The sequence below is a fragment of the Nomascus leucogenys genome, chromosome 21, assembly GCF_006542625.1.
Source record: "Nomascus leucogenys isolate Asia chromosome 21, Asia_NLE_v1, whole genome shotgun sequence".
Lineage (NCBI taxonomy): Eukaryota > Metazoa > Chordata > Mammalia > Primates > Hylobatidae > Nomascus > Nomascus leucogenys.
Genome location: NC_044401.1, coordinates 48,353,826 through 48,366,875, shown reverse-complemented (window position 1 = coordinate 48,366,875; position 13,050 = coordinate 48,353,826).

The following is a 13,050-nucleotide window of genomic DNA, read 5'->3' as shown; positions in this document are numbered from 1 at the left end:
ATAATCAGGTTTTGTACATCCTTGGCTCAGAAAGTTGGATAGGGCAGGAAGTCTTTTTTGGAATACAAACCCACTGGTGGAAAATTCAAAGGACTACTGGGAACAGGCAGGTAACTTCAGTGAAGTGGTCTAGGTGTGACATCACTTGATATCCATCCCCCACCAAAAAGGGGAAAAAGAAGACATTGACTGTTTATTCAGAGTCTGAAATGCAACCCATCTTCACTTCCAGGACCCACTGATGATCTCTTCTGGAGTTCTGGCTTGAAGCTAAAACTGGCAGCCCCTGGACTAAGTTCAGCATATAGACTAGATCCGATATTTAGCCATTATGCACCCTGCACCATATTGATGGTTAAAATGTTGAAATATTTCGAGGGTAAGTAGTATAGTAATTACAATAAATGCTAGAATTAGTTAATAATAGAAATTTTAATATAAACTCATTGGTTTGTGCTAATAGTTGTAGGATGTCAGTACCATTGATAACAGGCCTCCTGTTGTTTCCACATTATGACACAATCTGGCCTGTGTCACTGCAGGGACTGCAGTCAAGTTACATGTGTTAAATCACTAATTGCTTTAGGAGAATCACTAGTTTAAAATACTTTTATTGGACTGGGTACAGTGGCTCACAGCAGTAATCCCAGCACTTTGGGAGGCCAAGGCAAGAGGATCACTTGAGCCCAGGAGTTCAAGACCAGCGTGGGCAACATGGCAAAACCCTGTCTCTAGAAAAAAATACAAAAAAAAACTAGCCAGGCATGGTGGCGCATGCCTGTAGTCCCAGCTACTGGAGAGGCTGAGGTGGGAGGATCCCTTGAGCCTGGGAGGTCAAGGCTGCAGTGAGCTGAGATCTTACCACCGCACTTCAGCCTGGGTGACGACAGAGTGAGACTCTGTCTCAAAAAATAATAAAATACTTCTATTGTAAGTACATACATTAATTCTTTGGAAAATAGGTATGCAGTGTTTTATATTTATACGTTTAAGATTTTATTATAGAATATTAGAAACATCCACCTAGAATGAAAGAGACAACAAAAATCTGGATAAATTTTTAATACTTTTAAGTATGATAAATGTAAATCTTGATATCTGCAGAAGAACAAACAAATTTATAATAATGAATCCCAGCCTGGAACTTCTTTTAATACTGTTTAAGAATCAGCACAAAATAAAATTTATAATTTATAAGATAAACTTTATTACATAAAATCTATAGTTTTGTAATGAAAAAATAATTTTTTTCAACCAAAAATTTGAGTGACATTGCTAGTGACCGAAAGTGGGTACTTAGTGCTCAGAAGTTCTACTGTTAAAAGATCAAAGTGTTAAACATATATTTCATCAGAATGCTCTTAAAGCTTGTGTAAGTGAAGAAAATTTGTGATTATCGATGAGAAAAGAACTTGAAAGAATATAATCAGTTTTATAAATTAAGTATTTGAAAACTTAGAACTCCCAAAAAGGTTATCAGAGTGAAGATAAAGCAATCAAAAAGATTTAGGGCCAAGCTGGCTGGCTTATGAAATCCCAGCACTTTGGGAAGCCAAGGTGGGCAGATCGCTTGAGGCCAGGAGTTCGAGACCAGCCTGGCCAACATGGTGAAATCTCGCCTCTACTAAAAATAAAAACTTAGCCCAGCATGGTGGTGCGTGCCTGTAATCCTAACTACTCAGGAGGCTGAGACATGAGAATGGCTAGAACCCTGGGGGATGGAGGTTGTAGTAAACCGAGATCTCATCACTGCACTCCAGCCTGGGCAACAGAGCGAGACTCTGTCTCAAAAAAAAAAAAAAAAAAAAAAAGATTTAGAAGGTACTGTCAGAATTTTTAGCACTACTATATAGTTAAGTATAATTGAGCATTTCACACACATTTACTAGAACTTCAAAAGGATTAATATTGATATGAACACTCCATTGTATTCTGGACCCACCTGTTAAAAACCAGATGTACCCAAATGAGAAAACAGCTTTTTGAAAAATATGTAAATCAAAGAGGTGTATTTAAAATCATCATCTAAGAAGCTTCATTTTTTATGTGAATGTGTTTTAATAATTAAAATGCAAATTTAAAGGTTTTTTAATATAATGGTTTTTTTTGATCTTATGACACTGGGAAACATTTAGTACACTATATTGTTTTTATTGTGAGTAGACAAGAAAGAATTACATTTGAGATATAGTTCCATAAAGATGTAATTGGAATATTGTACCAAATAAGAAAATTGTCACTGGATTTTACACAAAAAATGCTAATGTAATTCTAGAGAGAGTTATGGAGTTTCAGCCAAAAGTTTAGGAAAAATGTGGATGTTTTAATTTGGCACTAAATTATCAAATTCAATTTTGGATAAACCAATACAAGTCAGGGAACTCATGCTTTTCTTGATAAACTATATTTACTACCACACACCAAATAGCAGAAGTAATGAAATTAAGTAGTGCAAATTGAACCTTGATGGACAAGCCTGCAGTGCTAGGTCTGCAAAAGCACTGTGGAAGTCAGTAAGTTCTGCATTCAAATGCTCTACCCCTGAGCTATAACCACTGTGGTGGAAGTCAGTAAGTTCTGTATGTTCACTGTAATGGAAACAAATACAGTGGCTGTTTGAAAAATATATTTTAAAGAGTTTGGGCCTTAATAAATGATATTTTAATGGAGATGTCAGTATTTATTTTAGAGTTTTTTGGTTTTGTTTTGAGATGAAGTCTCGCTCTGTTGCCCAGGCTGGACTGCAGTGGCATGATCTCAGCTCACTGCAACCTCCATCTCCTGAGTTTAAGTGATTCTCCTGCCTCAGCCTTCCAAGTAGCTGGAATTACAGGCGTGCGCCACCACACCTGGCTAATTTTTATATTTTTAGTAGAGATGGAGTTTCGCCATGTTGGCCAGGCTGGTCTCAAACTTCTGACCTCAAGTGATCTGCCCACTTCTGCCTCCCAAAGTGCTGGGATTATAGGCGTGAGCCACCGTGCCCAGCAGTATTTATTTTAGCTTTATAAGAAAACATGTTTTAGCTATTAGAGCTGACATTATTTCAATAAACTGTAAAGCAGCTGGACATATGTAAACAAAGGGAAGTTTGAAACAAGTGGAAGTTAATATGGATAAGAAAAAATAGGTATCGTGTTTGAAAAAAAAGTGAAGTGTCAATTCCAAGAGAAAAATTATTGGATTTTCTAATAAATTAATGTATTTGGTGACAAAAGTGAAAAATGTAATAAACTTTTAAGCCCTTTCAATTTTTTGAATCTTGAAATAAAGCCCCCTGGTTTGTGAAGCTCCATGAATTGAGAGTGAACAGAACATAGTGAATAAGCCAGTAAGTTAAAAGATATTTCAATAAGTGATTTTTGTGACTTAGTCAATAACGGAGATATTGAATCAGTTCTGTATGTTCTTAGACTTTATTATAAAGTCTATAAAATGTTTAAATTTAATTGCTATTAATAAGAAACTGAGGATTCAGCACTAAAAACAGTATCATTGATATTAAGGAAATTCTCTACTTAATTCATTTAATGATTATCCATTTAATGAGGAAGTTGTTGGAACAATTCGATGTTGCTTCCTATGTCAAATCATCACCCCATACAGGGGCAGAATCTAGTGACAACTGTATCAAAAGATTCATAACTTCCAAAAACCAAAACATGATTTAGACATATTAGAAAGATCTGTCAAGTTATTTTTGCTACAAATTACATTGTCATTTTATGATATTTATTTAGAAATAGGAAATATGTTTTTAAATTTTTGATTTACATATTGACCAGTTCAAGATAGCTTCTTGTTTTGTTTGTACAATCTAGAGAGATCACATAAAACATAAAATCTAGATTTTTTACTTCTCTTGGAAGATCAGAAGACCCAACAGCACTAGGCTAATATTTACATGCCAGATCAGCAAATTGTGGCTGCTTTTTTAAGATTGGTCAGCAGCTCTTTGGCTCCCCACAGTTACCACTTGTCCCTTGCCTCTTGCCTGGTCTCTAAGCATTTGAATTTGTGGCCTCTGCTGTAGTTTTAAGCCTGGGTTCTTGGCAGGATGGTGGTGTCATTTATTTCATTTACCTGAATAAGGAAATCAAGAAGAGAACAGGTTGCCTACTTAGCCCCATGGTGAATGTGTGTGTGTGTTTGTGTGTGTGTGTGAGAGAGAGGAAAGTGAGTTTTATTTTAAACATGCAGAGTTTGGGGTACTGGTAATTGATCAATGAGAAGTCCAATAAGCAGACCTGGTACTCAGAGATGAGTTAGGATTAGAAGCATGTTAAGTCATTTTCCATGACAGTGGATGAGATTTCCAAGGGAGACAGCATAGAGAGACCAGATTCAAGGAGAGACCCAGTGGGAGAGGGGGTCAACCATATTTAAGGGTGGGAAGGAGGAGGAACAGCCAGGTAACAAGACAATCCAATATAATAATTAGGTTGGGGAAGACAGCGGGTTGGGGGAGCTGGTTATTCTTTTGGCCAGTTGGTGTGTTGGTTAGGATATAAACTTGGCTGTTGGCTGGGCATGGTGGCTCATGCCTGTAACCCCAGCATTTTGGAAGGCCGAGGCAGGCAGATCATGAGGTCAGAGTTGGAGACCAAATATTAGCCGGGCGTGGTGGCACGCACTTGTAATCCCAGCTACTCAGGAGGCTGAGGCAGGAGAATCACTTGAACCTGGGAGGCAGAGGTTGCAGTGAGCCGAGATCGCGCCACTGCACTCCAGCCTGGGCAACAGCGCGAGACTCCATCTCAAAAAAAAAAAAATTTGGCTGTTGCTGCAGAGATTAAAAAAAAAAATCAGTGTCATAAACCAGATGGAAGTCCAGGTAGCAGTATAGGTCTGAAGCTTGCTGTCTCTTATTTCTCCACTCCCTTTTGGGTGGTGCTGTGGCCCACAAAATCCAGTATGGCCCATCATTGTGTCTATATTTTGGCCATTTGGAAGGTGAAAGAAAAGGGAGAGGTGGGACTGCCCTTCTGTTAATGCGCAACCTGGAAGTTGGACATGTTGCATCTATTCTATTCCTTTGGCTATAACCTAGTTGCACTTACGTGAAAAGGAGTTTGAAAAATCTAGTCTTTATCCTGTAAAGTCATGGGCTGGCTACTGCCATGGAACAAGGGGAGAATGGGTGTTGGGAGACAGCTCTCAGTCTGTCTAACAGGTGATGAAGAGAAAGTGGGACTTGAGATGGAGAAAAGGGAGGGAATATGGTAAACTTCTGGGATTGGACAGAGATAACTCCCTATGGCTAAAACAAAGAGTAAGGCTAGCAATAAAGCTATCATTGGAGAAGCTAGGCTTCATTAGAGTTGTTAATATCTAGCAAATGCATGACGAGCTAGACAGATGAAGGAAAATGGTGCCCTTCAGAGATAGAGGCCTTCCAGATTTCTGAGGTACAAGCTCTCCAGGAGGAAGAAAAGAAAGGAAGGCAGGCAGGCCTGACTCCCAGGGAAGAATTCAGGAGGCTTTTCCCATTCTGGAGATCAGAGAATGCCCAAGAAACATCCAGGGCATGGCTGATTGTGTCAGTCAGGGTTCTACCACAGAAACGGAACCAGTAGTAGGAGATGCATACAGTCGTCCCTTGGTATCCGTGGGATGTTGGTTCCAGGACCCCCCAACCCTAGCACCCCCACCCTCTGCAGATATCAAAATCTGTGGATGCTCAAGTCCCTGATATAAAATGGTGTAGTATTTGGTTATAACTTACACACATCCTCTTGTATATTTTAAATGATCTCTACATTACTTACATCTAACAATGTAAATGCTATGTAAATAGCTCTTTGTATTTATGTTTTGTTATTTTTCATTGTTTTTTAAAAAACCTTTTTTTTTTTCTTTGAGACAGAGTCTTGCTCTGTTGCTCAGGCTGGGGTGCAGTGGCATGATCTCAGCTCACTGCAGTCTCCACCTCCCAGGTTCAAGCAATTCTCCTGACTCAGCCTCCCAAGTAGCTGGGATTACAGACACCCACCACCACACCCGGCTAATTTTTGTATTTTGAGTAGAGACAGAGTTTCACCATGTTGGCCAGGCTGGTCTTGAACTCGTGACCTCAGGTGATCCTCCTGCCTGGGCCTCCCAAAGTGGTGAGATTACAGGTGTGAGCCACCGTGCCTGGCCTAAAAAATATTTTCAAACTATGGTTGGCCGAATCTGCAGATGCAGCACAGATATGGAGGGCTGGCTGTATATATATCAGAGAGATATATATGGTAGAGAAATAGAATGAGAGAGAGAGAAAAATAGATGTATCTCAAGGAATTGACATGATTGTGAAGTCTGGTTGGACGTATCTGAAATTTCATGCAGTAGGGCCGACAGTCCGGGAAATTGGGCAGGAGCTGATGAGGCGCCCACAGGAAGAATTTCTTCTCCCTCAGGGAAACCTCCATTTTCTAAGGCCTTTCAGCTGATTGGATGTGGTCCACCCATGTTACTGATAATATTTTTTAAGGTAATTGACATCTACAAAATATCTTCAAGGCAACACCTAAGTTAGTGTTTGACTGAATAACTGGTTACTCTAGCCTAGCCAATTCGATACAAAACTAACCATTACACTGCTTAACCCAAATATGAAAACCTGTGGCACAGGGTGTTAACGTGAGAATTACACCAGATACTCATCCAGGTATTAGGTTTTGGATCTGAGAGATACCGAACAATTTGTATTTTTTCCTTTTCTGTGCTGGAAACTGTTTTTTTTTTCAGTGCCGTTTTCATTACCTCTTCTGATCATCTTATGTGGTTAAAAGTACAGAAAAGTTTAAAGATTAATAAGATGAACACTGTATTCCCACCACACAGGATTAACAATAGTGAACAGATCATCTGTAGTCAATGCTTGGTGCTTATGTGGATTTAAGAACTGCCTGTGTTAATTTTGTAACTCCTCTTTCGATTGTACATGACAAAAGAATTACTTCGAACACGCTTGAGAAAAAATATACTGGAATTTTTTGGCTCCTGTAACTGAAAAGTCAAAGGGTAGATCTAGCTTTAGGCAAAGATGGATTTAGGCAAGGCTCAAAAACCGTTGTCAGACTCAATTTCTCCACATCTCTTTGCTTTCTTTCATATTCGGGCTTCCTCCTTGGAGGGACCCTCAGAAGTCCCAGGCTTCATAGTTTCAAGTTCAACAGAAAGAGCAGTTTTCATCTTTCCACAGTTCTTAGAAAAGTCCTGAGACTGAGTTTTATTGGGTAAGTGTTCACCCCGAACCATCTCTGTGACTGTATAAAATAGAATGAACTTGCCAGGCCTGAGACTAGCCTTACCCAAATCACACGGATTGAGAATGTGGGAGGGGTGGCTCTATCATGGAAAATTGATGTGCTGTTTCCATAAGAAGGAGGAATACATGCTGGTGATAGTGACAGGAGGCAGCCAAATGCCCAGGCAGATAGGGGCAGGTACCCAGTGAAACCGTATCTCCAAGCCAAAGACAGTTGAAGGACTGAAAGGCAAGTTACAAATTAAATCCTTGGACTGGATTGAGAACTTGTCTTTCTGTTTGGCATACTTTCCTCTGATTGATCATCATCCTTCACCTATTTTACACATACCTACCCTTTCCTAATTGGTTTTTTACACTGTCGTGCCTACATTTGAGTGATGTCTTCGCTTTAACCTTTTTTTGCATACTCACAAACCAATCAGCCCGCACTCTCCATCCTGTGCCTCTAAAGACCTAAGACTCAGTTGGTAGAGATGAGATAGCCTGACTTCGGGGAAGACAACCTGCCCTTCCTTTCCCCTCTCCCGCTCCCCTCTCTGCTGAGAGCCGTTTCCATCGCTCATTTAAATTCTCCACCTTCACCATCCTTCAGTTGTCCACCTGATCTCATTCTTCTTGGATGCCAGATAAGAGCTTGGGACCCACCAAGTGCCAGTACCCAGAAAGGCTATCACACCAGCCCTTTGCCCTCTCCAGTGGAGGGCAGCTGCTCCACACAATGAGACAAGGGGCTAACTGAGCTGCTACCACACCCCCGTCCATGGATGGCAAAACTAAAGGAGCACTGTAATGCCCCCTCTTGGGCTTCGGGGTCACAGGCACCCTCACCTGGGTGCTGCTGTGTTCCCCTTGAGATAACACGCCCGGTCAGGCTGTGGCCTCGCTGCCTGGAGCATCTGGCCAGGACCCACACTCACTCGCTCACATGGTCCCTCCTACAAGGGGTTGGTAGAGTGGGGTCAGCCAAGTAGAGGGGATGCCCCTTCCTCAAGTCCAGCAAAGGGGCTGAGAAAAATCCTGCATCACTGGGTGAGCACACATTCCCACCACTGTGGGAACAGCAATGGATTTGGAGTCCAGCCGACTCACAGTCCTTTCTGGCTTGAATATTTAATAGTGACATAACTTTACTCATTTAAAATCTCTGGATCTTAGGCCAGGTGCGGTGGCTTATGCCTGTAATCCTAGCTCTTTGGGAGGCTGAGGCAGGTGAATCATGAGGTCAGGAGTTTGAGACCAGTTTGGCCAACATGGTGAAACCCCATCTCTACTAAAAATACAAAAATTAGCCAGGTATGGTGGCACACGCCTGTAATCCCAGCTCCTCAGCAGGCGGAGGCAGGAGAATTGCTTGAACCCGGGAGGCAGAGGTTGCAGTGAGCCGAGATCATACCACTGCACTCCAGCCTGGGCGACAGAGCAAGACTCCGTCTCAAAAAAATAAAAAAGTAAAATGAAATCTCTGGGTCTCAGTTTTCTAATCTGTCAAAAAGAGGTAATAATATCCTTTTGGGGATATGAAGAGTAAATTAAATAGCAACATATAAAAGCACCCAGAGAAATGCCTGGTCCAGAAAGCTCAATTTTGCTAATTTCCTTTCTGTTACTAACCCAAGCCTCTTTGTGGCACTCAGGGAAATCCACCTTTCTTGCGAGAAAAAGTGACTACTATAATAACAATAATTATAACAGCTACCACTTCTTGACTGCTGGGTACCATGTGTGTTGTTAGGTTGGACCCTTCTGTGGCCACGGCAGCTGCACAGCTCCAGGGGGCCAGCCACACAGACAACAATGCACATGGCACACTGGGGAATGTGCCAGCAGTCCCGCTCCACATGCACTCACTGACTGTCCTCACACTGACACTGTGAAGAAGGTCCTGTAATTTTTTTTTTTTTTTTAGATGGCGTCTCCCTCTGTCGCCCAGGCTGGAGTGCAGTGGCACGATTTCAGCTCACTGCAACCTCCGCCACCCGGGTTCAAGCGATTCTGCTGCCTCAGCCTCCCAAGCAGCTGGGACTACAGGCACATGCCACCACACCTGGCTAATCTTTGTATTTTTAGTAGAGATGGGGTTTCATCATGCTGGCCAAGCTGGTCTCAAACACCTGACCTCCAGTGATCCACCCGTCTGGGCCTCCCAAAGTGCTGGGATTACAGGTGTGAGTCACTGTGCCTGGCCAGAAGGTCCTATTATTAACCCCATTCTACAAAGGAACCTTGAAGCTAGGTTCAGGAATTTGCCCAAGGTTTTTTAGCTGTTAAGTGACATGAAGAAATGGGAACCATACCCTTTGGGGATACTTTGCTGTGGCATTTTAAAAGTAACTAGTCTTGGGATACAGAATTACTGTAATCCTGCAATGGCAGAGGGCAGGGAGCTGTGGGGGAGGACAGACCATTTCATTTTGAAAAACTGTCTCCACCCACACACCCCCGGCTCCTGCCCGCTGCCATATAAAATGCTTACCAGAACCCCAGAGCTGAGAATACGACCAGCTGTCTCATTTACTATTCTTACCCTCTAAGAAAGGGACAGAAAAATAAACAGTCTGGAGTGTATTTTAACTCCAAATAATTTGAATCAAATATAGCAATTGTGAAATGTGTCATATTGACAAGCTTTGGAACCAAGTGGTTTGTTTATTTACTAAGTAGATATTGTCTGAATGTGGTAACAGAAGTTTCTTCTAGGGACCTGTCAAGGTATAAAGGGACTGTTCCTTGGATTTTTTTTCCTATGAAATTAAATAGTGGTAATACTATGATAAATGCTTATTATTCTGGAAGGACTTCAAGCTCATTTGCTCCAATCGCCTCAGCCTCATAGAGCATTAGTAGTCTGCTGTCTCTTTACTGTAGGATGTTTTCGTGACATTGGAACATCTCTCTAAAGGCCAAGAGCCCTCATAAAGTTGCATACTTCAAAACTATGAATTTCACCTACTTTAAAAGAAATCTGATAAATCACAAACCCCATTTTCCCTTTGATAGGCTTTCATGATAGGTTTTGCCAAAACTTGCAGTGGCTGGCTGTGGTCTTGGAAATTTAGATTTGGGGAGGCATTTATTGTCACTATGTCTGAGCCAGGTCACTAGGCTGTGTGTGGTAACCAACATTATTCTCATAAGATATTCACTACTCCTTGCTCAGATAGCTTAACGGCAACCTCAGCTATCAAGAGTACAGCCTAGAGGAAGTCAAAGGAGATGCGCTGTAGCTTCCCAGGGCTCATGCCCTTTCCTCTTGAAAAAATTATTTCAGAACCTATTTGCTTCATAGAGGCACAGTTGAATGTATATATAGATTGTTTTCTGAGAAATAATTTGAATACTATCAAATTCACCTATTTAAAGTGCACAATTCAGTGGCTCTAAGTATATTCACACTTCTGTACAAACATCACTGCTAATTTCAAAACTTTTTCATCAACCCAAGATAAACCCCATATCCATCAGCAGTCACTATCCATTCTTTTTCCTCCCACCCCAAGTTGCTGGCAACCACTAATCTATATTCTCTCTATGGATTTTCATTTTCTGAAAGTTGCAGACAAATGGAATTATATAATATGTGGTCTTTTTTCAGTTAGCATAATGTTTTCAAGGTTCATTCATGGTGCAGCATATATCAGCATTTCATTATGAATAATGTTGGTATGAACATGCACACACAGGTTTTTGTGTGAATTATTTGCTTTCAATTCTCTGATATATGTAGGAGTGGAACTGCTCGGTCATAAGATAAATCTGTGTTTGACTTTTTGAGGAACTGCCAACTGTGTTCCAAAGCAGCTGCACCATTTTACATTCCCACCAGCAATGTAAAAGGGTCCCAGTTTCTCCATATCCTCAACAATAGTTGTCACTGTCTGTTTTTTTATTATAACCAGTTTAGTGGATGTGAAGTGGTAACTCACTGAGGTTTTGATTTGTGTTTCACTAGTGATGCAAAACTAATGATGTTAGACATATTTTTGTATGTTTATTGGTCATTTGTATATTTTGTTTGGAGAATATTCAAATACTTTGTTGATTTTTAAATTGAGCTATTTGCCTTTTTATTGTTGAGTTGTAAGAATTCTTTATATATTCTGAATATAAAGTCCCTTAACAGATACATGATTTGTAAGTATTTTCTCCGATTCTGAAGATTGTCTTTTTACTTTCTTTTTTACCACGCCCAGCTAATTTTTGTACTTTCAGTAGAGATGGGGTTTCACCATGTTGGCCACGCTGGTCTCGAACTCCTGACCTCGTGAGCCACCTGCCTCAGCCTCCCAAAGTGCTGGGATTACAGGCATAAGCCACCGTGCCCAGCCATCTTTTCACTTTCTTAAGGGTAAACTTGGAAGCATAAAAGCTTTTAATTTTGAAGAAATCCAGTTTATTTTTTCTTTTGTTGCTTGTGCTTTAGGTGTTATATCTAGGCAATTATTGCCTAAGCCAAAGTCAAGAAGATTTACACCTATGTTGTCCTCTAGAAGTTTATAGTTTTAGCTCTTACATATAGATCTTTGATTCATTTTAATTTTTGTTTATGGTGTGAGGTGGGAGTCCATCTTCATTCTTTTACATATCAATGTCTAGCTGTCCCAGCGAGAGTTGTTGAAAAGACTGCTCTTTCCCTTATTGAATTGTCTTGGCACCCTTGTCTAAAATCAATTAACCATAAATGTATGGATTTATTTCTGGATTCTCAATTATATTCTATTGACTTATATGTCTATCTTTATGTCAGTACAACATAGTCTTGATTATTGTGCCTATGCACTATGTTTTGAAATTCAAAAGTGTGAGTCTTCCAACTCTGTTCTGAGATTATTTTGGCTATTCTGGGTCCCTTGAATTCCATATGAATTTTAGGTTCAGCTTTTCAATTTCTGCAAAGAAGCCAGCTGGAATTTTTGTGGTAATTAATGTATATTGCCATCCTAACAATGTTAAGTATTCTAATCCATGAACACAGATGTCTTTCCATATTTATTTAGGTCTTCCTTAATTTCTTTCAATTATGTTTTATAGTTTTCAGGGTCCAAAAGAAGTGTTATACTTCTTTTATTGAATTTATTCCTAAGTATTCTGTTTTCGTGGTATTATAAATGGAATTGTTTTCTTAATTTAAATTTCAGATTGTTTATTGATGGTTTATAGAAATATAATTTATTTTTGTATAGTAATCTTATATCCTGCAACCTGGCAGAATGTGTTTATTAGCTCTAATTGCTTTTATGTAGATTCCTTAGAATTTTCTATGTATGAGATTATGTCTACAAATAGAGATAGTTTTGTGTCTTCCTTTCCAATCTGGATGCCTATTTGTTTTATTTCTTTTATTTCTTTTTGTTTCTTTTCTTGTCTTTTTTTTTTTTTTTGAGATGGAGTCTCGCTCTTGTCACCCAGGCTGGAGTGCAGTGGCACAATCTTGGCTCACTGCAACCTCCACCTCCCGGGTTCAAGGGATTCTCCTGCCCCAGCCTCCTGAGTAGCTGGGACTACAGGCACGTGCCATCATGCCTGGCTAATTTTTGTATTTTTAGTAGAGACAGGGTTTCACTATGTTGGCCAGGCTGGTCTTGAACTCCTAGCCTCAGGTGATCACCCGCCTCAGCCTCCCAATCTTTTATTTCTTTTTATTTATCTTTCTTGCCTAATTGTCCAGCTAGCACCACCAGTACAAACTTCAACAGACATGGTGAGAGTAAACATCTTTGTTTGTTCCTGTTCTTATTGGGAAAGATTTTAGTCTTTTGCCATTAAGTATGATTTTAGCTGTAGGCTTTTCATAG